The sequence below is a fragment of the Blennius ocellaris genome (genome assembly GCF_963422515.1).
Source record: "Blennius ocellaris genome assembly, chromosome: 9".
Taxonomy (NCBI): Eukaryota; Metazoa; Chordata; class Actinopteri; order Blenniiformes; family Blenniidae; genus Blennius; species Blennius ocellaris.
The window spans coordinates 26844158-26870415 of record NC_137658.1 but is presented as its reverse complement, the minus strand read 5'-3'; positions in this window follow the sequence as shown (position 1 = coordinate 26870415).

Below are 26258 nucleotides of genomic sequence, written 5' to 3'. Positions count from 1 at the left end.
TACAATTACAAGTTACTTGTCAAAAAATCAGTAATCAGTAACTTACTCTAAGTACTAAAATAAAAAAGTCATGTACTAGAGTACTTTTACTTACTTTTGGATTACTTCACCAGCAAACATACAAATAAAGACAAGAAAGAATAGAATGTCTCGTCTTCTCAGTGTATTGACACGTCTTATACACAAATTGCATTGAATACGTTCTATCTATCTATCTAACTACAAAACTACAAAGAGAACAGCAAGAAAACAAATATAAGCAAATCTAAAAAGCATGAAAATGGGTATAAAAAATCTGCCAAAACAAAAACAAGAATGTAAAAAAAAATCTTAAAAAGGTAAAACAAGAAAAATGACTAAAATGGCCTAAAATTGTAAATACAGACACAAAAACAACCTTATAATTACATAAATGTGAAATGCAGTTTTCTGCTCTGAAATCTAATCGTGTTGTAAAATCATCATAAAATCGGGGTCTGGAAGGTTCCACAAACTTTTCCTGTTGACATTTCACTTCCTGTTGCAGACTTCTCAAGTCTGCTCTAATGTCCTGGTGTTGCTTGTAGTTCTCACACGTTAGTACCAGAACCACTGAACAGTGAGTTTGCGTCTGGGATCACGGCTCCGCTCTACTTTAGGGAACAAGAAAAGTACGAATCTGTTTTCTTCATGTCTGATAGTTTGATGTGTTTTTGAGATTAAGAGGCTTAAATTAACAGAAAAATGATGAAACTGAACAAAAACTGCTGACAGAAGCGATTAAACTAAACAAGCTCGAAGGAAAGGTTCCCTGAAGATCGAAGCCAACAAACTGAAAGAATCTTTATTATTGACAGACGTTTACTGAGCCTCGGTGTTACTGCACAACAGTAACTTTTATGAAGTTGTTGTTCCCCCCTTTTGTAATCATCAGCCATAACAATGCAACCAGGTAAAGATTCTGATTCAGCAGCAGATTAAGCAGAAGAGTGGATATGGAGTGTTTGGGGACTCGATTGTTTGACAACAATGGAGCCAGAACATTCCCAAACCTGCTGCTGTTGGGGGTCTTCCTGGTCTGTTGACATTAGAATTCATCAAAAGTCATCCAATAAAAGAAAAAAGAAAGTGACTTACTGACCATGTAACTCGCCAACTTGTCCACCCACTGACCGAGAGACAGTTTGACCTAACAACCAACTGACCTTAAACTACCCAATTAATCATTAATAATCAGTTGATGGATGTATTGGTCAACTGATCAAAAGATTGATCGACCAGACCAACCTGCTGAAGTACTGAACTACAAACCTATCAGCCCACAGACGACTTGCATGAACTTACCCACTGATCAAACTGTAGAGCGACTGCCCAGTCCAACTACTGATTGTCCTGCCAAATGACTACAGGACAACAATCAACTGATTGGCTGACAACCTACCAACGTACCAAACGTTCTGTGTACTGATATGCTTAGAGAACCAACTGTCTGGAACAGAACCAACAGAACACGTTGAATTGGACAGAGAGAAGTAACTTTGTGTTCCTAGAGTAATTGAAATCAGAGGAAGAAAGCACAGACACGGTGCTTTGTAGTTGTAGTTCCTGTGTGTCAGATACGACTTCGTTACCACGTCCGTACTGCGTCACCTTCTGTCTTCCTGTGCTCTGCCCACACACTGATTATATCACATTGCTAATTTATTGTAGGGCTTTTAAAAGTTTGAGAGGCTTTTTGTATTTGCAAGTGGTATACACACACACACACACACACACACACACACACACACACACACACACACTCGCACACACACACAAAAGCACCAACGTTAGAGCTTTTAAAAGTTTGAAAAGCAGCTTTTTGTGCAGGTATGTTGTGTTCTGTGAGCCTCGGGCTCCACTTTGTAAAACAAACTGCTCCCGCCACGACCTCAACCTACAATATTTACCCACAATGCATCCAGTTTGCCACAATAATAAAAGTAATCTCAATCCAAATGTCAAAGGCGAGCGAGAACAGTTTTTTTTTTTTTTTTTAATGGTTGACGGAGCCCGAGGCGAGTGTTTCAGAGCAGGAAGTGAAGCGCGTGTCACCTTTAATGAAATGATGCTTTCTCATTATCTTTGGGTGTGAAAAGGTAATGTGAGGCGCCACTTCAGAAAGGCTATTTTCACCCCGAGCAGCCACGAAAAACCAGCGACTTGAGCTCCAAAGGCGAGTTTTGAAAAGGAAAACACGAGAAGAAAAAGAGCCCCCAGCTAAATCTGTCCAACTCCACCATCAGGTGCCAGGATTTTCATAATAAGAGCACTGATGAAGCGAGCATGCACACATGGTGTTTATGGGTAGTTTTTGGGTTAGATTAAGTGGTAATGTGGTATTCAATCATCCAGTGTAACAGTAAAAAATACTTTGAAAAGGGTACGATCAGCACAAAAATATAAAGGTTGTGATTTTCATGATGACTAATAGGGGATAAAACAACTTCCTTTCTGTCTTTACTGTCCCCTGGAAGACCACCGGATTAAAACATCTCCATGACAACAGCGTCTCACTGACGTGAATGTGATTCATGCGATCGTTTATCTTCCACTGCAGCTAACATCCATCCATTAATTCAGGAGGAGCAGAACAACATTGAGAGGATTTATATCAGCGAGTCGGGAAGCAGGGGGAGAGGGGGATTATGGGAAATAAGAGCCGGAGTGTAAACAGTTCAATTAGCTCGTCAGTTAGAGACTTGAATCAAGATGAATCTTTGATGGTGTGAATGGATAATGAGGGTTAAATGTTAAATGTTCCAGTAGAAGCTACACAGACAGAACTGTTGCAACACGACTGCAGGAAAAAGGATCCAGATCCACATATTGTGAAAACCGTTCAAATGATGGAATATCTGTAGAAGAAAAAAAATATTTATTGCATATTCACATTGTGAAAGCATTTTCATGTAATGTAATGTTAGCTTCCCTGCATTTCATGCTGTTTCGGGCTGACTGCTGCCTCGCTGTATAACTGCTATTATTCCTGCAGTGCTGTCAGGAATCCCTGCTGGGCCACAGCTGCATCCCGCGAGGGCTGGAGCCTTGCTCAGAGGTCTCGGCGCTACCGGTACAGCAAAAGCCTCAATTCCACTGTGCAGTATGGCCCTTCCTGTGCTTCCTTTGACTTTGGATAGTACCAAAAGTTCCATATTCAGCCGATATTATTTTTGATAACCCCTCAGTTTACATAGCTAGCACAATGGAAGGAACAGTTCTGATTAAGCGGAACCACAATGCCGCCCTCTGCTGATTGGTCAGTGATGATCGTCACTCTGGACTAGCAGTAGTATTTAAATGTCTCCTTGATGTATAAACCCTCCGTTGTTGTTTACATATGCTGCTTTGCACTCACTGGTTGATTTGTTAACTGGGTTTATTGAAACATTGGCGTGTGACACAACATGGCAGTCTTTTACAAGATACAGACGCTTCTTTAAAAAAAAAAAAAAATTATATACAACACAGTCATTCCGAGGTGCTTTTAACACAGAAAATAGAACAGCCCAACATATCCACATGAGCGAACAGGTTTATTTGCGACTGTGGAACGAAAAACTCCCTCCAACAGAGAGAAAACTTTGTAGAAACCAGACTCAGAGGTGGAGGAATTCTGCGGACCGGTTGGGGTGAAAGGATAGAGGAGAGGAAAGGAAAGACAGAGACATAGACTGGGTGGGGAGATACATGTAATATCCTTGTCAGTGCTACATATATATATATATATATATATATATATATATATATATATATATATATATATATATATATATATATATATATATATATATATATATATATATATTTTTTTTTTTTTTTTTTTTTTTTTTTTTTTTTAACAGTAATCACACTGATACAAATATTTTCCAACTGTTATAAGATTAAACCAGCCTGAGCAGATCTATCTAGACAGTAACATGATTTTCTAGATTAAACCAGCCTGAGCAGCTCTATCTAGACAGTAACATGATTTTCTAATCCAATCCAATCCAATCCAATTTATTTATAAAGCACTATTAAAAACAACTCAGTTGACCAAAGTGCTGTACAACAACATAACAAAACAATTATAAATACAACAATACAGTGGCCACACAAAATACACTTGGAACAATAAAAGTCAACTTCAACACTGGTTTAAAGCCAAAGAGAACATGCGAGTTTTAAGATGTGATTTAAAAACATGAATTGAGTCAGCCTGTCTAATGAACAGAGGAAGCTCATTCCACAGTTTTGGACCAACCACAGAAAACGCTCGGTCTCCTCTTAGTCTACGATGCGTCTGAGGGACCGAGAGCAACGCTTGATCAGCTGACCTGAGTGAACGTGCTGGGGAGTACGACACGAGCAGGTCGGACAGGTATCGAGGGGCAAGGCCATTGAGACTTTTAAAAACAAATAACAGAATTTTAAAATCAATTCTATATCGTACTGGGAGCCAGTGCAGAGAAGAGAGAACAGGTGAAACATGATCATGTTTTCGTGAGCCAGTCAAAAGGCGTGCTGCAGCGTTCTGAACCAGCTGCAGGCGTGTCAGCAAGGACTGACTGATGCCAGTGTAAAGAGCGTTGCAATAGTCCAGCCGTGTTGTGATAAACGCATGGATCAGGATTTCGAAATGATATTTCGAAAGTGAGGACTTTATCTTTGCGAGTTGCCTCAGGTGGAAAAAACTCGCCTTCACCACAGCACTAATCTGTGTGTCAAATTTAAAATGTTGATCCATCCTTACTCCCAGATTAGAAACGGTTGGTTTGACATACTGTGTCAGCGATCCTAGGTTCACCGAGGCGGCAGTACCAGAAGTGCTCGGCCCCACTAGGAGGACTTCAGTCTTTCTGTCATTAAAATGTAAAAAGTTAGCAGACATCCAGGATTTGATTTCTTCAATACACTCCAAAAGTTGAGTGGCACTGAAAGCATTCTCACGCTTCAGGGGCACATAGATTTGGCTGTCATCAGCATACAAGTGAAATGACACCCCAAATCTACGGAGAACAGATCCTAGCGGGAGCAGATACAATGAAAACAGGAGAGGACCAAGGATAGACCCTTGCGGTACTCCATACGACAGAAGGGCTGTGGAGGAAACACAATCCCCAATTTGAACGCAGAAACTCCTCCCTGTTAAGTAGGATCTGAACCATTTTAGGGCACATCCCCGAATGCCAACCAGATTTTCAAGGCGATACAGGAGGATTTCATGATCGACTGTATCGAACGCAGCAGTTAGGTCCAACAGCACCAGAGCCACAGTATGGCCAGAATCATTCAACATTAAAATGTCATTAAAAACCCTTAATAAAGCGGACTCAAGATTAAACCAGCCTGAGCAGCTCTATCTAGACAGTAACATGATTTTCTAGATTAAACCAGCCTGAGCAGTACAATCTAGACCAGGGGTGTCTAAAACAGATCCTCGAGGGCCGAAGCTCTGCACATTTTCCACGTTTCCCTCCACTGAATGCCCTGGTGCTTCATCACCAAGTTCAGCACAAAGTCAGATAATGAGCTGCTCATTGCAATCAGCTGTGTGGAAGCAGAGAGACATGCAAAATGTGCAGGGCTGCGACCGTCGAGGACCGGAGTTCCACACATGTGATCTAGACAGTAACATGATTTGCTAGATTAAACCAGCCTGAGCAGTTCTATCTAGACAGTAACAGGATTTTCTCTTCCCCCCGATCCCGGCAGCGAAACCCGCCAGACTACCCATCCTCCACTAATCCAACCGTGAATAGGGAGGGAGAACCACTACCCAGTCCTCCCGGGAGCGCCACGCCTGAGCGAGTGTGCCCCCCCGTACTCCAGCCACACTCACCCCGGAACACAGGGGGACCACAGTGGGAGGTGCTGGGGGGAGCCCCCCCACCCTACACACACACAACCACACACACCCTGTGGGGTGTTGGATGCATGTAGAGATGTGTATTTGTGTTTTGAAGAGGTGGATACAATGAGTGTGTCTAAGGTCCGGTAGCAGGGGCCCGGGCGTTCTACCGCTGCCCAGCGGTAGAACGCCGAAAGCCAGCTGATCCCCTCAAGACCCTGCGTGACCAAGTGTAGTTAAAATTGTGGGAAGTGCAAAGTCAGGGGAGGGGCCAGACCACATGTAGGTAGCCTAAGCAATCCCACCCTCGGCCCCGCCCACTGGTCCCTATTGTTGAGTGAGGTAAGGTGAGGTAAGGTGGGGGGGTGAGGAGGAAGAAAGTCCCCCTGTTGCTAGGACCTTGGCCCAGCGAGACCCCCCCCCCACCGCGCCGCCCCACCCCAACCCCGAGTGGCCGGCCTGGAACACGGGGACCAACACCTGCCCCGACAAGGTACCGCAAGAGGACCCGGGTAGGAAGCCCCCCCCACCCCACTCGAAGGCCAAAGAGCCGAGTCTAAGATCCGTATGGCCAGGGAACACCCCCCACACCCTCACATACTCACGCAAGATGACACCCATACTTATATAGATAACGCACACACCCACGCCTCCACACACACATACACAGACACGCACGCACACACAAACACATCCACCCATCCACACTCCCCCCCGGGTGCGCTTTGCCTTGCTGTACCCTCCCGCTCTGCCACGTACTGCATGGTGGAACCACGGCTTAACTGTACAAATGTACACTTCAATCATTTTATAGCTTATTTCTCTGTAAAACTTGCTCAGGAAGCCAGGGGTCAAAGGTCAGAGGGTTAGTGTCCCCACAATGCTGAAGGCAGTGTGTGAGTACATCATGTCTTCTCATCACGTCGATTAAAATCGTACGTTGCATCTCTTTGATGAATCAGTGGGAACAAAAAAGGAGGAATTTGATCCTCTTTCATCTCCGCCGCTGTTTCCCCAACAAGAAATAATTGGCACAGCTCGCTGTCCTGTGGGAACTGGCTCATTTATATTCACACACACGCACACACACACACACGCACACACACACACACACACACACACACACACACACACACACACACACACACACACACACACACACACACACACACACACACAGAAAGTTCCACTCGACCTCACTGCCAGCAGCCGGCCACCAGCCCTCACTGCACCGGGAGAAAATACATTTCTTCCCATAATCCTCTGCTCCCCAGTGCATTGTGGGATGGATCCCAGCAGGCTGTGTCTCCTGGAGGTCTCTGATCGTTCCTCGCTTGCCTCTTTGGTTCTGTAACCACCTCCTAAAGGGGAGTTTTACCAGCAAAGGCCAAATGTCCTCTATTTTTACACTCCTGTTATCATTACACTGTAAAAAAAAAAGAGATCTCACGGGAAATGCTCACTTACGTCTATCTGTTACAAATTAGAGGCCAAAAATCACACAGTGTGCACGGGCCTTTGGAGTACTGTAACTAGATTACTTATGCTAACAATACATGCTCAGCAGAATCAGTCTTAAGGCCCCTGCATACTCCCTTTTTGAACCCATAAGAAAATTCAGCAGTGACGTCAGCCAGCTGCCGAAAAAAATACTTTTTCACCAGGACAGTTCATACTCCGAGGAGAACCTGTCGAACTTCAGTTTTAGCTGCAGGAGCTGACAGCTTTGAGTGATGCATTCAGGTGCATCACTCAGGTTGCCAACGCCCTGAAAAAAAAGTAAGGGACACCTCACTGGCAGGCCGGCCGACCCAATTGTGTTCACCATTCCTGGCATGGTGCCATATTTTTTTGTCCTTTTTTTCTGTGTGAAACATTTTCTTTTTACTATCTGACTTGAACCTGAATTTTAGCAGATGCATATTATTTGTAATATGAACACATTGAAAAAAATGAGTTAGCAATTTATTTTTATTGCAAAATACTGAAATTAACAGAATAAAATCTGTATTTTTCTTTAACAGAACTCTTTCTTGCTTAACGTACAACTAAATAAATACATATTAAATAGATTTTTTTTTATAAATTAATAGAAAGCAATAGAAAACTGAACATTCATGGAAAAATGCACATTTAGTGCAATAAGAAAAGTACAAACAGAAAGTCTGGAAAAGTTCTAAATATAAAATATTTGTTCCTTTGGAATTGTTTGTATTTCATTGTTAGAGTAAAACGCTGAGCAAGACATTTTTATCACTTAGACTGACAATGAACTCACTTCTAATTAATTCAGCAGAAATGTGTTCTGCACATCAGTCCTCTTATTGTTCATGTAAGAAGAAATCCTCTCCACAAACACAGCATCAGCTGGATGCTGAGGGCAGAGGACACAACGGCCTGGATGCTGGAGGAACTGGAACCTCTCTGCTGTTCTCTGGGACTGTTTCCTTCCCCCTTCTCACTGTAGTGAGGTTCAGTACTGAGGTTCTGTAGTGAGGTAAGGTTGTGAGGTACTGTAGTGAGGTACTACAGTGAGGTACTGTAGAGAATTACTGTAGTGAGGTTCTGTAGTGAGGCTCTGTAGTGAGGCACTGCAGTGAGGTTCCGCAGTGAGGTTCTGTAGTGAGGCACTACAGTGAGGTACTGTAGTGAGGTTCTGTAGTGAGGTACCATAGTGAGGTACTGTACTGAGGTTCTGCAGTGAGGTAGTACAGTGTACGGTACTGTAGTGAGGTAATGTAGTGAGGTACTGCAGTGCGGTAGTACAGTGAGGTAGTACAGTGTACTGTAGTGAGGTAATGTAGTGAGGTACTGCAGTGAGGTAGTACAGTGAGGTACTGCAGTGAGGTAGTACAGTGAACTAGTACAGTGTAGTGTAGTGAAGTAGTACAGTTAGGTAGTACAGTGAGGTACTGTACTGAGGTTCTGCAGTGAGGTATTGTAGTGAGGTACTGCAGTGAGGTTATGTAGTGAGGTTCTGCAATGAGGTACTTTAGTGAGATAATGTAGTGAGGTACAGTAGTGAGGTACTGTAGTGTGGCACTGTAGTGAGGTAATGTAGTGAGGTACTGCAATGAGGTACTTTAGTGAGGTAATGTAGTGAGGTACAGTAGTGAGGTACTGTAGTGTGGCACTGTAGTGAGGTAATGTAGTGAGGTACTGTAGTGAGGTTCTGCAGTGAGGTACTGTAGTGAGGTACTGTAGTGAGGTACTGTAGTGAGGTTCTGCAGTGAGGTACTGTAGTGAGGTTCTGCAGTGAGGTACTGTAGTGAGGTACTGTAGTGTGGCACTGTAGTGAGGTAATGTAGTGAGGTACTGTAGTGAGGTTCTGCAGTGAGGTACTGTAGTGAGGTACTGTAGTGAGGTTCTGCAGTGAGGTAGTGTAGAATGGTTCTGCAGTGAAGTACTGTAGTGACGACAAAGAAGAAAAAGAAGAAGAAGAGGGAAAAACAAACTGCGAGGGAAACCATGTTGTAATCCAGGATCATAATCTTTAGTTTTCCTTATTTCTGTTTTCCCTCGCAGTTTGTTTTCCCCTCTTCTTCTTCGTTGGTTATGAGGCACTTCCAGAAACCGAAGTAACCAATCAGAATTCAACGCCCGCCCCAAATTTCTGTGATTGGTGGACAACCGTGTCTGTCACATTTGGGCTTTGGACATTTTGAGCGAGCGCACAGCAGGACTTGAGCGGAGGAGGAGAGATTTGAGCGAGCGAGAGAGAGAGAGAGAGAGAGAGAGAGGTTGAGCGCAGAGGAAGAATCTGAGCGCAGAAATGATTTTTGAGCGCAATCTCAAGTTTGTCTTTGCGCAATTTAAATATTTCCTCAAAATGCTATTAGTGCGCTTGCACAATTCATTTTTTTGCGCTCAAATTTTCCCATCGCTCGCTCAGAATTTTGGCACAAATATAACCCCATACTCCACGTCATGGAAGGAGAACGTCCCAGCAGAGAGCAGGAGGATCAAAAAGGTTTCCGGCACAGAGTGCAGTGCTTTATAAGTGTTATCATGCACTTTTTCCTCCCAGATGTTCACTTCTTCTCATTCCTCCTGTGTTTCTGCAGCCTTTTTGATGTTTTTTCAGAGGAGCATTGCTGGCTGAAGGTGAACTCTCCCAGTCTGTCACCATGCTGCTTTGTATGCTCGTCTGTTGTCTTCTAGTTTCTTGTTGACCAGCAACTGTACCTCAACCAATGAGATAAGCGGGATTCTGTATTGTCATATTCGTGTGAGTATTCTGTCAATTCATCGGTCACAGAGCAGGAGAGGCAGCGGAATAAGTTTACTATACATTTTGATATAAAGCACTATTTGTCATAAATTCCATTGACATTTTACAGACTATTTTTGGTTCTCACGCTAACACGGGACAAAGTGCGTCCCTTTTCAGCTCAATGTGGAATGTGTCCTTTTGTTTGCGAATTCGGGACGGTTCCATTTTTCAAGGGACGGTTGGCAATCCTATACCTGACCTTCCGAGTTAGCATCAATATGAGCTAATGGCCAATGTGCTTGTTATGCTAACTCATTTCTGCAAACAAGTGTGGCATTGATGAACGTTTCTACTCTACCGAGTGTAGCTCTAGTTTAACTCTAAAGTAATCTGAGTTAGTTTGTGGATTATACTAGCATTAGTATCCTTAATTAGACATTAGCTTTGCCTTCTTTGAGCTTTCTATGGCTATTACTGTCCTTAGAAACTGAAAAATGTTCTGATGAAAGTAGTAAGAAGTTAGTTACTGAAGTCTGAGAGGGCTCAGTGGTGTTGTCTCATTCTGTTAGCCTTAGCATTAGCTGCTTTTTCAAGTCTCATTGAACCATGTAAAAAAGTGCTTTCTGTTATTTGGTTAAGATTTTCTGCAATCAAACACTGATCCTGAACATTTACCTCAAAATCTGGTAGTTGCTAGCATTGGTGTTGCTAATGCAATAGGTCTGCCAGCCAGCTACTTCGATGAAGAAGTGAAATAAAAGTAAATTTACAGAAAGCAAATAGCGGTTATATCAGCCTGGCAACGCTAAAGCAAAGAACAATGTTGTTCAGTTATATTTGGTATAAACAACACCATGGAAATAGTGTAAGAAGCTCTCTAAAGGTTTTAAAACCCAGTGGTACAACAGCGTGGGGATGCTGCCCGTCACATATTTAAGTCATTATTTGTTTATAAGTTACGTTCTTCACTTTTAGCTCATAAATCCCCTGGAAAAAAATAGAAACACGCAGAGAACATCTCCTAACAAGCACTGTGGTCTGGTATTCCTCTGAGCTCCATTGTGGTCCAATTAAAAACTCAGCAGACACACAGTTCGGTCTATTTTCAGTCCGTGCCACACAAATACTACAGCACGGATTCATCCGCAGCTGGAAGTAGTCCCGCTGAGAATCTCTGAGGCTTTGAATACACATTAACACACCATTGTACTGATCAAATTAAAAATACCACAAACCTGTTTACTGGCTTTAGCCTTCATCTGCAGCGGCCTGCAGGAGCGTGTGTCCTCTTATTGTGAAAGTCATGATTCATTTTCCATTGAAGTGTCACCAGTCGAGTTGGCCCAGCGCTGCTGATGAATACACTTATTTCTTCTCTCCACCTCTCTGCTGACTCCTGTCATCCTCCACTCCCACAGATCATCATTTATGCTTTCCGACATAGCGATCTGCAGGTTGAAGATACTCAAGGACTTCGGTTAACATTGTGGAACAATGGTTTGACCTGAAACCGCTGTGGGCGTTTCCTGGAACAGAGTGAAACCAGGTTCTTTCCCTGATGTCTAACAAGAGTCCACCAGTATCACTGAAAGATGGTGCTACATGTGGACGGTGCAAGATGTGAGACTCTTCCATTCATCCATTCATCCACTGTCTCTATAGTTTCGTCCAGTGCAGGGGCGCAGGTCACTGGAGCCCAACCCCAGAAAACCCCCTGGACACTTTGGACACAGTTTACATGACGACAATCTGGAAACGATATTGCTTCGGTGTTACATTGCTTGTTTTCACCGTGGAGTGACTGAACGAGGTACTGAGCATCGACAAGCACAACAAAGCAGAGTTGGAAGCATTAGAGGAGGAAATAATTAAACGTATCAGAGCGTTACGGCGCTGTCAATGAGTTTTGATCTGCTGGAGGTTGGTTTCTCATTCTTTCTCATTTTTTTCTTCTCCACTGTTGCTAAGCTGGATTCAATGAGTTGTTTCTCCTCTGTAAATGTGCTTTGGGATCTATATTTCAATTTATGATGTATAAATGACAGGTTCTTTTCAGCACTGCAGATGAATTCTCTCAGGCGGAAGAGTATTTCCCTCCAGACACAGTCAATCAGTACCCAGGTCATCTACCTTTACTGTGGGTCATGTGGTGCCTGAACCTTTATGCTTATTCAGTACAACTTGTGTTCTGAAAGTCTCCTCCCTTCTCCCTCTTTTCTTTCCATCTGGCAAAGTCACCCTCCGGCCCGGTCGTCGGTTTCGCACTGACCTACCTGGGAAACCAAGCCGAACCCCTCAGACTGTCGGTGGTCAGACACGCCGAGCTGCGACGCTGCAGGATGGACACCAGTGGCGGCTGGTGAGAAATTTCTTAGTTGGGGCTGTTCATTATTATCGGGGGGGGGGGGGCGCACCCTGCGCCCTCTATTGACCAGCCACTTCTGAGGGATACTAAACATTTCAGAGTTCATGTGCAGTTCAACTGCTTCATCTGTCTTCTCCTTCACCGTCGACGTGTTTTGTTTCATGAGATTCAATGATAGCAGTTCAGTTCGCTCTGTGGAGTCTCACAGCTTCCTGTCAGCACCAACGTGGCCGTCTGCAGCAGTTGGAGCTCCAGTCTCTTGGACCAGAACATCCAGGCCAGTCGTCACTTCCCACGTGACCCTGCTTCTCTCCACTTTCACCACTTTTAATGGCTACTGACCGCTGCACAGCTTGACGCTTGTTAAACCGACTGCTTCTAAAACAACTTTTAGAACAAAATGCTAACATGCTGCCTGAGTTATCCATAACATCTTGAACTATAGAATTAACTTCCAGCAACAGATGAAGGTCAAGCTTTACACAGAATTTAGTGAGAGCCCTGGAATTCTTAATGAAGTCTCATATTAATGTGGGATCATATGTGACCTTTCAGTTTGTACTATCACTTTTTTTTCTGTCTCCTTCCCTTGGATAGATTTTCTTTATGTGGTTTTGACTGTTTCGCTGGTGAAGTAGCTTAAATTACAGAACAGATTCCTGAATCAGTGTCCCCTGAATGTATCCCACCAACCAGCTGCCTTGACCAGTGATCATAATTATATGGCTGATCAGTGAACATCCCTGTTGTGTCAAAATTGGAACTTGGGGGTTCTGGATTAATTGGAACCGTTACGAGGAAACCAAGAGGAGAAAATGTATTTCTAAGACTTGATCCTAACTGAACTTACGAGCCAGTCTCTGGAAACCACATCTGGACACTCTCAATCATCTTTCTTGACACTTAGACCCAGATATTTAAAGAAGACGAATCATTTAGTCCAGACTTGACCATGGTCTCTTAAAACCAGACCTTTGTTGTTTAAGAGACAAAAGAAGACAACAAAGAAAACAAACAGAAGCACAGAGGAAGAAATGTGATTATTTCTGTGTTGAAATGCTTGCTGAGTCGTGAATTTCAGGGTTGAATAATCATATATATCCTGGCTTTACTGGAACCTACGAGAACATAAAGTCTCAACCAATCGGTTTCCTGGAATGTTTCAGTGATGAACGACTGATTTTTGGAGTTTTCCGTCTTCGGGCTGAACGAGCTCCACTCCATATTTCACACGATAACACATTTTCATTTTTCACAACATTCACTGTATGTTGTTTTTCCCTCTTGTGTTTTTTTTTTCCTGCCAAGCCTTCAAAACATGTTTCCTATTTTGTTCATTCCTCTCCGACCTTTGACACCCCCCCTTCTGCCTGCAGCCATCATCATGTGGAGCACTCAGCCCTCTGCTGTGACTCCAATCCCACGAAACAACAGAGAAACAACATGGCCGTCACGGCGGCGCTGACTGATGGCGGCTCTGCTCGCTGGGAGGAACACGCCGCCTGACGAGTGTTTCCAGGACTGAACTTTGATTTTGTGGAAGGAGGAGGAGGGTCGGTATATAGAAGGTGGATATTTTGCCCGCCGGGTGTTTCTGTCTCTGCTCCTTCTGCTGCGCTTAGATATTATATGCTGTAATTCAGCCGCAGGAATAATTGACCTGTCAGCCGCTCCTCGCCACCGGTCCCATCACCTGGCAGCGGCGGCGACTCGCCTCTGTTTCTGCAGATTGATACTTCCTGGTTCTCACTCAGAGGTCCAACAGTGTTACAGGAACTCTACAAACGCAAACAGACCTGAAGCGAACACACACTCACAGATTATAGATCAGATCAGATTAAAGTAGATTAAAAGATAAAGTTACATTTCATTAGGTCACATTGGATTAGACGACATCAGATTAGATAAATTACAATAAATGTATTTCAGTGGATTGGTTGCAGTTCAATTAGGTTGGATTACATCAGATTAAAGCATTTTGAATTGGATTACTTTCACTAATTTTGGGACACTAGATTAGACTAGTTTAGGTACAAATAGATCTGATTAATTCACGTAACGTTTCATTAGATAATTAGATTAGATTAGATCAGATTATAGCAAATTAAATTAGATCAATTAGACTAGATGTGGTAAATTAGATTAATTAATTGTTTAAGGTTAACATGTACCTGATTAATTTACATTACATTTCATTACAAATTATATTAGATTTATTACACTGGATTAGGTTCATTTGGTTAGATTATATCATATTAATTTGCATTACATTAGATCATATGTGATTACATGGGATTGGATTAAACACAATAGATTTGTTAGACTGGATCAGTGTACACTAGATTGGATTGGATTAGATTAGATTAGATTAGATTAGTGTAGATTAGATTAGATCAGACTAGTGTAGATTAGATCAGATCAGTTGAGTGTAGATTTGATTGGACTGGATTGGAGTACATCAGATTAGTGTAGATTGAATTATATTAATTACAGCAGATCTCGGAACACTATTTTTCATTCCTAATCATCTTTTTAGTCAAAGATGAAATTAAATAAAACTGCTGAAATAAAACTATTGACTTGCCTGCAATACATATAAAGCACAGAATTTTGAATAATGCTTTTTTGCTCCTTCAGTTTTATTTTTTTTAGTCACAGATCCAATACTTTTCGTAGGAACATGTAATGAATGACATGATGATAATAATGAATGATAACAGGTCCAGCAGGTCCAGCAGGTCAAGTAGGTTCAGCAGGTCCAGTAAGTTCAGCAGGTCCAGCAGGTCCAGCAGGTCCAGCAGGTCCAGCAGGTCCAGCAGGTCCAGCAGGTCCAGCAGGTCCAGCAGGTCCAGCAGGTCCAGCAGGTCCAGCAGGATGTGCAGGTTGACTTTACACCACAACAGTAAAGTGTCAAATCCAGAACAATCCTTGCTGAGCAGTGCGTTTTCCCTTCAATATGCAGTGATTGTATTCTTCCCTCAGTAGAATGGATGGCCCTGATGCTTGGGTGCAGCGGATGTGAGGCTCGGAGTCGCTGCTGGTTTGATGAAGCCGCCGCCTGACACGTTGCTGCAGGGCTTCTCTCTAAACCCGATGCAGATTTGTTCGCTTCCACAGAGGTGAGGACAGTTTGATGTGCTATTGTGCTGAGCTGAACACTTTCACAGGAAGTATCGCCGAGCGCAGTGGAAGTTGGAGCTCTTTAACTCTTCTCAGGCTGCTGCCAGCAGTGCATGGGGGTGAAATTAATGTTGCCGAGGCCTCGGAGGGAGACGCAAGGGGCCTTTTATTGTTGCTAAATCCTCGGCTGTCTCTGTTAACAGTCCAACATGCGTCCAGAGCATCTCCTCGCCGTCGTTCATCCCCTTTTAAACTGACTTTTTATTAGAAACGCTCCATTTCTCCATTCTTTGTTTCGAAGCATCCAAACCTCCTTACTTTGTTATGTCAGGCTAATAATAACGTTGAGTCATTGAGTTACTGATCATGTAACCTATGTATCAAATATACCACCTGCGACCACGACATGTCACTGTATGACAACAGAATGCTGCTGTTGTACTACAGAAAAATCTGTTTGACTGCACAAGTAAAATTGTCACAAAAATTACAGAAAATAAAGAAACATGAAGAGAAGCAGAGCTCAATGAAAAGAGATCAATGTGTGAGAAAGTTGGTGAAAACCAGACAAACTGTTACCGGGACACTAATGGTGGGCCTCAAGAGGAACAATGTTCACAGAAGGTTCTGGAACAACAGCTGCTGGATGAGAATTATACAAATGCTGCAGTTACATCGAGGCACATCAAGAATAAACATGACTCGGACATCAGAGAAACTTCTAGAGTTTTATCCTCTTCTTGCCTCATCTATACTCAATTGTAGCTCAAAATCTAGAAAATACAGTAATGACATGTTACACGATTCCTGTTTAATAACTCATGACCTCTTTTCCAACCAGGGCCAGAGCTGCCATTGAGGACACCAAGGCTCTTTTTCCAATGTGTATGCAGCTAAAATCAGTTAAAACAATGCTTTGGAACTGGATGGTTTTATGAGTGGATTGACACACACAGACACACACACACACACACACACACACACACACACACACACACACACACACACACACACAGACACACACACACACACATATTCAGAGCATATACTGAAATGACTTGTTTTAAATCTTTCAATTTAATAGAATTTTGGTCGCTACTTGGTATAATGAGTATTTCTGGCTGCGGCCCTTTATGCAACACAACCTTCACCAGGGTGTTTGGAAAGTGCTTAGCAAAGTTTTGGTTTTTCACTCTCTTCACTTGTGGATTTTCAGGATTCTCACATTCTACTAAAATGTTTCCTCTTCCACTCCTCCAATTAGAGAACTCTCCACGGATCCGGCGCAACATTTGTCTCCATTAGTAATGTGGGTTGTGAGGAGGGTGCCGTGCATTGTGGGTAAAGCCCCGATAAAAACTTCTGGGAAGCTCTCGTACGGAGATCCAATTACAAGCGGCGCGCCAGAGTGAGCGAGGGAAGCCACGGAGAGAATCCCCTCGCTGCTCCCAAACAGCTCGTACTGCTGATTTCAGCAAACGCCATAAATCACACGCTGCGGGCATCGATTAGCTCGGGCCGCCATTATTCTGCACACTGCTGGGCAAGTGGGCGGGTTACATCATCAGATCGGAGGAAACACAAAGCTCCTGTCCGGCTCACGTGACGACGGCACAGATTTACGAGAGGAGGACCAACAGGAAGAGAGGGCGAACACTTTTTCAGCTCTGCCTGGTTTTAGTGTCAGAATGATGGTCGGGTCTGATTCAAGGCAAGTCAAGAAACTGAACTAAGACTGAATGCACCTTTTCACTCAATCTATGTTGTGAGAAAATCACCAGCACATCCACTGGCTATACCTTACGTTTTGTTGAAATATTTTGTCTTGTTTGTCTCTGATGTCTTTTTTGATCTGAATCGGATTAAAACTGACCACATTATGGCGAAAATGTTTTTGACTTACCCCTTTGACCCAATTGCTCTCAAGATTTAATGGAACCATTGATGATAACAAATCATCCCTAACAATATCGTGCAATCTGGGTAAATAGTTTTTGTGAAAAGTTGGTCAAATATATGCATACAAACCAATAAACCAAATAAATAAATACACTCAGCCAAATACATAACCTTTGCCCCAACATTCGTTGGCAAAGGTAAAAAAAAAAGAAAAAAAAGTTGTCCTTTTGTTGTGACTTGTGTCCTCAGGTGCGCGCTTTACTACTATTTACACAAACATCAGGAAAGGCTAATAGAGCAGAGCTGAAACGTTCAGGGGCACAGGTGGACATATTTTAAGTTTGTGGTTTTCAGGCTTTCATGAAATCTAAGGTTGAATGTGAGCAATCGTGAAACACCAGTCCAGCACCTTTTAAAGTGACAAAGCTGTTTTGATGGAGTGTTTAAATCTTTACGACGTACCTCTTCTCCTCTCAACAACAATCCACTAGTAGAATGATTGGAAGAGTTAGACTGAACTTATTGCAAAAACTCCATCTGAATACTCCAGTTATTCTCCGTAGATCACCTGAAAAAGTCACAGAAAATCAAATAGTATCTATTTGTGTGAGCAAGAAATGGATGTTTTATGGAGGATCCTGATAAATCAGGGCCTAAATGTGATGAAGTAAGAGACTAAAAACTCTGACGAGGAGGTGCTGGGGCTTCTAAATATCTGTACCCAGGGAGCTCAGAGAGTGTTAATCCTGTGGTTCAGTTTGAACAAACCTGAACCATCAGTGTCAGTTATTCTTTAAATAGAGTCGGTCTGTTCCTGCAGCAGCGACTTCGAAATGACGGCGACAGTGTTGGCACTTTCCAACTGTTTGTCACTGAGCGTACTTACTGCTCACCCGCTGATTATCTGCTGTGTGTGTGTGTGTGTGTGTGTGTGTGTGTGTGTGTGTGTGTGTGTGTGTGTGTGTGTGTGTGTGTGTGTGTGTGTGTGTGGACCCCCTGCCCGTCCCAACAGACTGCCGTGTCGTCCCACCAGCTGACAGGTTCAGCCTCCCGCTCAAAGACAAACTCCCAACAAGGACGAAGTGTCGCTGGTATTTTTAAAACCGTTAAACCGCCGCTCGCAGATGATCAGATCAGCAGCGACGGCATCACGGCGAGCTGCAGCCATGCGTGGACGATCGCTCCCGGAGCATCCCGCGTGTCCGCATGCCGGTCGGATTATCAGTCGGGTGTTTGTCAAAATGGAAATCTTGCTGCGTCGGATGCGGGATGACCATCAATCAAATGTAACCTCGTGAAAAGAGAAGGCGATCTTGTGTTGTGTTGGAACACAACTAATCCTACAAAGTTACTCAACCACCACAAACACCACCTGGATGGAACAGTGGATTCAGAGCTCATGGATCCATTGGGAGCAATTTAGTGTTCAGTGTCTTGCTGAAGGACACTTCGACATATGGACCGGCGGAGGACAGGATCGAAGCTACAATTATGATAGAAAGACAATCCGCTCCGCCTCATGTGCAAATGATCAACAGCACTGCACCATCATGAGGAAGCTTTAAGCTGGACCTGATCATTGCTCTTGATGAATGAGCAATAACTCCAGAACCGGCAGGCCTTTGGGGGGTGGGGGGTACAGTCGTACTGATTAGATGAGTTTCATTCACATCCGATCAAAACTCATCATGAAAACATTCTTTTACATTCCATACATTCCTTTCCCATGAGCTTGATGGTGGCTGTTGATCTTGTGTCGGTGCTCCTCTGACCTCCTAACAAGGACGTCACACACAAAGAACTAACTAGAACAGGCCCGTCGGAAGAGTGCAGACCTTCTGCCAACACCACATCTGTCACCATGGAAACCAATAGATTACAAGGTTATTTGATCCACCACACCACTGCTTCCATCATTTGTTGTGGTCTTTTGAATTGATGTTGTTGCAATGTTGAGATTAAATGTCAATGTCGTGTTGGTTCCTTTTGTTTTGTGTGACTTGAACACACAGATACAATGAGTTGGCCTGTGATGGGCGGAGTTCCAGTGTGTCGACAATGGAGAAAATCTCTTCACTCTCCAGGAACCGTTCAGTCCTACAATCTAATGTATTGATCCTTGATGATGACAATTTATCCCTTAACCGTTCAGGTTCATAGTTTTGCGAAAAGTTGGTAGAATACATACATACATACATACATACATACATACATACATACAAACATACATACATACATACATACATACAAACATACATACATACATACATACATACATACATACATACATACATACATACATACATACATACATACATACATACATACATACATACATACAAACATACATACATACATACATACATACATACATACATACATACATACATACATACATACATACATACAAACATACATACATACATACATACATACATACATACATACATACATACATACATACATACATACAAACATACATACATACATACATACATACATACATACATACATACATACATACATACATACATACATACATACATACATACATACATACATACAAACATACATACATACATACATACATACATACAAACATACATACATACATACATACATACATACATACATACATACATACATACATACATACATACATACATACATACATACATACATACATACATACATACATACATACATACATACATACATACATACATACATACATACATACATACATACATACATACAAACATACATACATACATACATACATACATACAAACCAATAAATAAAGGTCTCAAGTGGTGAGACCTGTCCAGGTGTAATATTGGTGTCCAGAATCCACTCCACTGCCCTGAGTGGATTTATGGGTGTAGGAAATGAAAAGATGAGTTAGAGTTTGGACTATATAGTCTTCTGTCTCTTTACGTTACCTGATACCTAACGATGCACTGGCTGATGAGTCGGTTGATGCCAAGTTGATTCCTACCATCGTATTGGCTCGTACAACGAGCCTTGTATAAGTCTAATCGTACCAGTCACCCTGGGCTGGAGCTGAAAACATCTCCCGCCCCCCCCCCCCCCCCCCTCATAGCCGAGTCAACACAAACAGCTCTCGCAGTGTAAAATATTCTTTTCTTGCCTCCTTACAGGCCAAGTGACTGAGGAACTCACAGCCTGATGGAATCGACAGTGCAGACGTCTGAACTGAGCAGGAGTTGTGCTTCCTGGTTTGCTTCCTCCATTTGAAGATGTCCACCTTAGCTTTGTGTTACAGTCACAGAACTTCCTCGGGCGGGCCAATCTGCTAAACTCTCCTTCCTGATCGCAATTAAGAGATGAGAAACTTCTAAAGTCCTTTTCCTTCACTCACATTTTCCCTCCGCTCCTATTTTTCTCTCTGTCTGAGTAACAAGGCCTCGCTCATCCCCTCTTACCTCTCTGATATCCCCCTATCTGTGCTGGCAGTCACACTGGGATAATTGCGCACCTATAATGGAGAAATTAGTCGGCCCTGAAATGAGCTTGTCTCTCTCTCTCTCTCTCTCTCTCTCTCTCTCTCTCTCTCTCTCTGTCACTCTGTTCTCAGAGAGGTTGAATGCCACCGCTTGACTCGACTCGCTCTGTCACATCAAACCGTGATGAGCAGCCGAGGTGGAGGAGGAGGAGGAGGAGGAGGAGGAGGAAGAGGAGGGATCACCGCTGCGAGGCATCCTCCACAAATCAGCTTTCACTCTGCAGCTTCCTGTCTTCCTCTTCCCTCCATTGCTCCTGCCTCTTATTAGAATAGCACTTTAATGTCGCACTGCAGCTGTTTTAATACTTCAGAAAATAAATAAAAAAAATAAAACGCAATAAAAAAAAGATTAATCTGGAGAGATGGACTCAGTTTGTTAATCTGTCCAGATCAAACAGGTTGAGTTTGGTTCCTGCTGACTCAGCTCGACTCTTCGACCTCCTGAACCCTGCACATATTTTCCACAAGGTGAGAATTTCAACAATAGACTTTTATCTTATGAAACTAATTATTACACAATTGTTTGGACTCAAAGTGATTCTCAACACTTCAGACAAGAGTTTGAAAAGTCAAAATGACAAACTAGCTATCAGTAGCATCAATTCAAAATTCTACTCAAAGAATTAGGCATTAGCTAAATTTAGCATTAATTATGAACCTTAGTAATCAGAAATTGCCTCACCTCAGGAATATTTCCTCACTTCTATATGTATATGATAAAATGATATGACAAACATCGTTCTTCTTCTTTTGGTTTTAATGGCAGTTTGCATCAGTAAAGTTGCATTACCACCTTCTGTTGGTTCTATCTATCTATCTATCTATCTATCTATCTATCTATCTATCTATCTATCTATCTATCTATCTATCTATCTATCTATCTATCTATCTATCTATCTATCTATCTATCTATCTATCTATCTATCTATCCTCCGCGGGCGGTCACCTGTTTTTCTATTCCAAGCTCAGGTCCTCTACCAGAGGCCTGGGAGCTTGAGGGTCCTGGTCCTCTACCAGAGGCCTGGGAGCTTGAGGGTCCTGGTCCTCTACCAGAGGCCTGGGAGCTTGAGGGTCCTGGTCCTCTACCAGAGGCCTGGGAGCTTGAGGGTCCTGGTCCTCTACCAGAGGCCTGGGAGCTTGAGGGTCCTGGTCCTCTACCAGAGGCCTGGGAGCTTGAGGGTCCTGGTCCTCTACCAGAGGCCTGGGAGCTTGAGGGTCCTGCGCAGTATCTTTACTGTTCCACATACTGCACTTTTCTGGACTGAGATGTCCGAGGTTGTTCCAGGGATCTGCTGTAGCCACTCCTCCAGTTTGGGGGTTCCTGCCCCGAGGGCACTACTGTTACCTTCACCTTCCAAGCCTCTCCAGCTCCTCTCTGAGCCCTTGGTATTTCTCAAGTTTCTCATGTTCCTTCTTTCTGATGTTCCATCACTTGGTATTGCTACATCCACCACCACGGCTTTCCTCTGCCCTTTATCAACCACCACGATGTCTGGTTGGTTCTCCATTACCATCCTGTCTGTCTGTATCTGGAAGTCCCACAGGATCTTCATCGGTCATTCTCCACCACCTTTGGGGGGGTCTCCCACTGTGACCTTGGGGTTTATATATATATATATATATATATATATATATATATATATATATATAACGCACAAATGTATTGTTTTCCAGAAAGCCACACATAACCAAATAATAACCTTTCCAGGTTCTTCACAGAAAAGTAAGTCAGAAAATAAATAACACTATTAATGAAATAAACAATTACCAAATAACCTTCTCTGAGGTCTTCCCATAAAAAGTCTTTTCTCTATTATATTGGTCAATAAAGAATGAAACCCTGTGCCCGTTCCTCTTCCTCTTCCTGTTCACTCAACTTTTTTCTGAACCAACTTCGGGATTAGAATGTCAAATTCTAGTGGGTTTTTAAGCGGGTCATCCCCTACAGTCTAATGTGGACATCTGCCATTCAAGTCTTCCTCACATGGCCTCCATGTTTCCTGTGTGAAGTAGGGAACCTGTTGACATGTTGTGTCTCAGAGGAAGTGAGGACAGGGTCGTAACTTCCTGGTCTACTGGCCCCAACGCACAGTCTCAGGCCTCTTCAACACCTTTGACCCCCAGATTATTTAGGATGATTATTATTGCCACCCTGACGCCTCTGAGCACCGTGGTGACGCCTGTCAGAACCCTTCAGATACTTGGGTTTATGTCAGACTGTGTAAATGTACCTTCCTCCTTGATTCAGGTGTCCTGCTTCAGTCTTCTCTTCCTGTTCACTTCTTGTTGCTATACGCTCAATGTTTCCACCAGTGCCTTATCAACTCCCCCGTTCCCTCTGGTGTACAAGTGCTGTGCTCAATGTTTTCTATGAAAGTCGGTCTTGTGTTGTCAGGCTTTGGTCCAATTCTCTGGGGAGTTTTGTTTTGAGTCTCGATCTGAGCTGAATCAGGTCGACTCATTATGTCTGAGAAAATGTAGGCAGGAACTTATGAGATGAAAATATATTGGACAAAACGTTTCCCAAGACAAATGTCCAGTTTAACTGATTCAGTCATTTTCACATACTGTGATTCTGTACGAATGACAACAGATAGAGCTGCTTTTCTGAGAACTTTTTAAAGAAATTAACATTTTGAAATGAAGAACTGAGTCCTGGATTTGAGTCTTTAGATTTGAATAACATCAAGGTTCTGACATCTGCTCCCAGGCTTCACTCTCTTCCACTCCTTACAGGAATGCATGTTGGTGATCTGTTGTAACAACATGAGACCGTGTTAAATCCCTGTATTTCAGAAGACACTGCATGCCTCTAAAATTCAAATTTCATGCATTTTAAAACCGTTTTAAAACCTCAGCATAGATAATTTAACTGGCTCTCCTCAGGCGAACACACAGTAGACACGGTTCAAATCAATAACAGTTATAATAAAAGCTTATTTCTATTATTCATCCATTTGTGTATTGATTTACACACACTTCATTCATGGTTGGACTGAGACTCATCTTCTGCATTCAGGTTTGTTTTTGTTCTCTTTTCATTTGTCTTGAAAGCTTTGGAGTTAAGATCAAACTGGGTTTGACATTTGACAGAATCAGCATCAGCTGCCGCTTCATCACAGAAATCGTCCCTGATAACATGTGATTACACCGTAACGTAGCTGAGCTTAGCATAATGTGGCCACAGAGCGCCAGGCTTGGACCCGCAGACCGCCGGTCGCTCGCTGATAGCGGGCGCCCGGGAAGACACAGCCGTCGGGATATTTGCTGATCGAGAGCTTTAAACCTACAGAGAAAGTGTAATTGAAAAGGCGAGTTTAGCCTGACAGCCCTTTGTGATATCTTTTTAATTAAGTTTCCCTTTCTAACGCGCGATCGACGCCGGCGATAGCAGCCGCGTCGGCGACACGCACCAGGTTTTGTTCATTAAAGTGTGGATCTTCAAGAATGTGGCGCTAATTAAAATTCAGCCGGATGAGGACACAGACACACACACACACACACACACACACACACACACACACACACACACACACACACACACACACACACACACACACACACACACACACACACACACACATATAAACATACACACTGAGTCCACTTCTCAGGCGGTGGGGAGTTAATACACGTGATTAACAGATGTTAGCGCTGCACAAGCCGCACAAAACCCACATTAAACACAAGATTAGATTCTACAAATGTACTCTTAACTTTTTCTTTCCACCCAAGGTAAAATGTGATGAGCTCAGTCGGCCTCGCATAAGCGCTGCATTCAAATCACTTTTTGTGATTACGGTGACAAAATCAGTAAAATAAAACATTTCGTGGGTAATTTTATCAACAATTGTGATGAATTTGTGACGTTTCATTGAAATTTCATGGTGAATCAAACATTTGGCTCTCTGATCATCAAAATATACATTTCAATTGTAATGCTTTAATTTAATTTTTAATTAAAATGTTAGTAATTACTTTCACCAAGTACATTTGAAAAAAAACTACAAACTGAGTCGATCCTCTATTTTGGATTTACAACAGATATTCTTAAATATTTCTATCTTTTTTGGTTTTATTCTTTGTTAGCTTCAGCCTTTAAGTCAAACCAATCAAAACTCTAGTTGGGATATTTACCTGAATATTTTTTTAATTATTATATTACTTGATTTTCAGATTTTTTGAAGAGTAACAATAACTATTAAAATTAAGACGTTTACTTTATATATTCAATAAATTAAACACAAAACTTTGATTTGGTTTACATTTGTGAAATAAAAAAATAAAATACAATTAATGAGTAAATACATTTTTCCAACACATACACAACTTTCAAAAACAAAAGAGCAAATGTGCTTATAGTGCCTATAAGACGAGATCTGAGCGTTTGGAAAACAGCCGAGAAGGTTGCGGTGCAAGAAAATCCCAGGAATTCACTTAGACCCATTTGTTCAAGACAAGTTAGATTTATCTGACGTTCTCCAGCCACCACAGCGTCGGAACAACGAATACATTCAGACCTGGAGCAAAATAAGGTGAATCGTCTGATATTCAGCTTGACAACAAGGCGTTAAAAATGCGCAACCTTAAAAATTCTTTGATGTCTTTGATCAAGCAGGAGTTAAAAAAAAAAAAAGGTGAGAAAACGATGAAAAGGAAAAAAAAGAAAAACAGAGACGGTTTTTAGCTGAAGCAGAAAGACCTCTCACACTCTGAAAGTTTTATAGAATCGATTGGGTAGAAAAGCATAAAACAGGAAGGAAAAGCTGTTCAGGCTCTTTGGTCTTTGTCTCCGAGCTTTAAAGTCTTTTTTAGGTCTATTCAGCCTCTGTGGAAACCAGCGTTGTGCCTTTTGTGCCTTGTTGATGAGTTTGGAGGCGAGTTAATGAAGGGCGATGAGGAGAACTAAAGACCACACTGCATTTGTTTTTTATCCTCCTGCTTCTTCTTTAAACACCAATTGCAGCTAAACGCAATTACGGGATGTGGATTACTGCTGTGTGTGTGTGTGTGTGTGTGTGTGTGTGTGTGTGTGTGTGTGTGTGTGTGTGTGTGTGTGTGTGTGTGTGTGTGTGTGTGTGTGTGTGTGTGTGTGTGTGTGATCTTGGCCATACTGTTGGCTTCTTTCTGGAGGTTCAGTCCATCCTGTCAGTGAGATCATTAAGAGAAAACTTTTAATTTAAACTTTAAAGTTTCACACACACACACACACACACACACACACACACACACACACACACACACACACACACACACACACACACACACACACACACACACGCT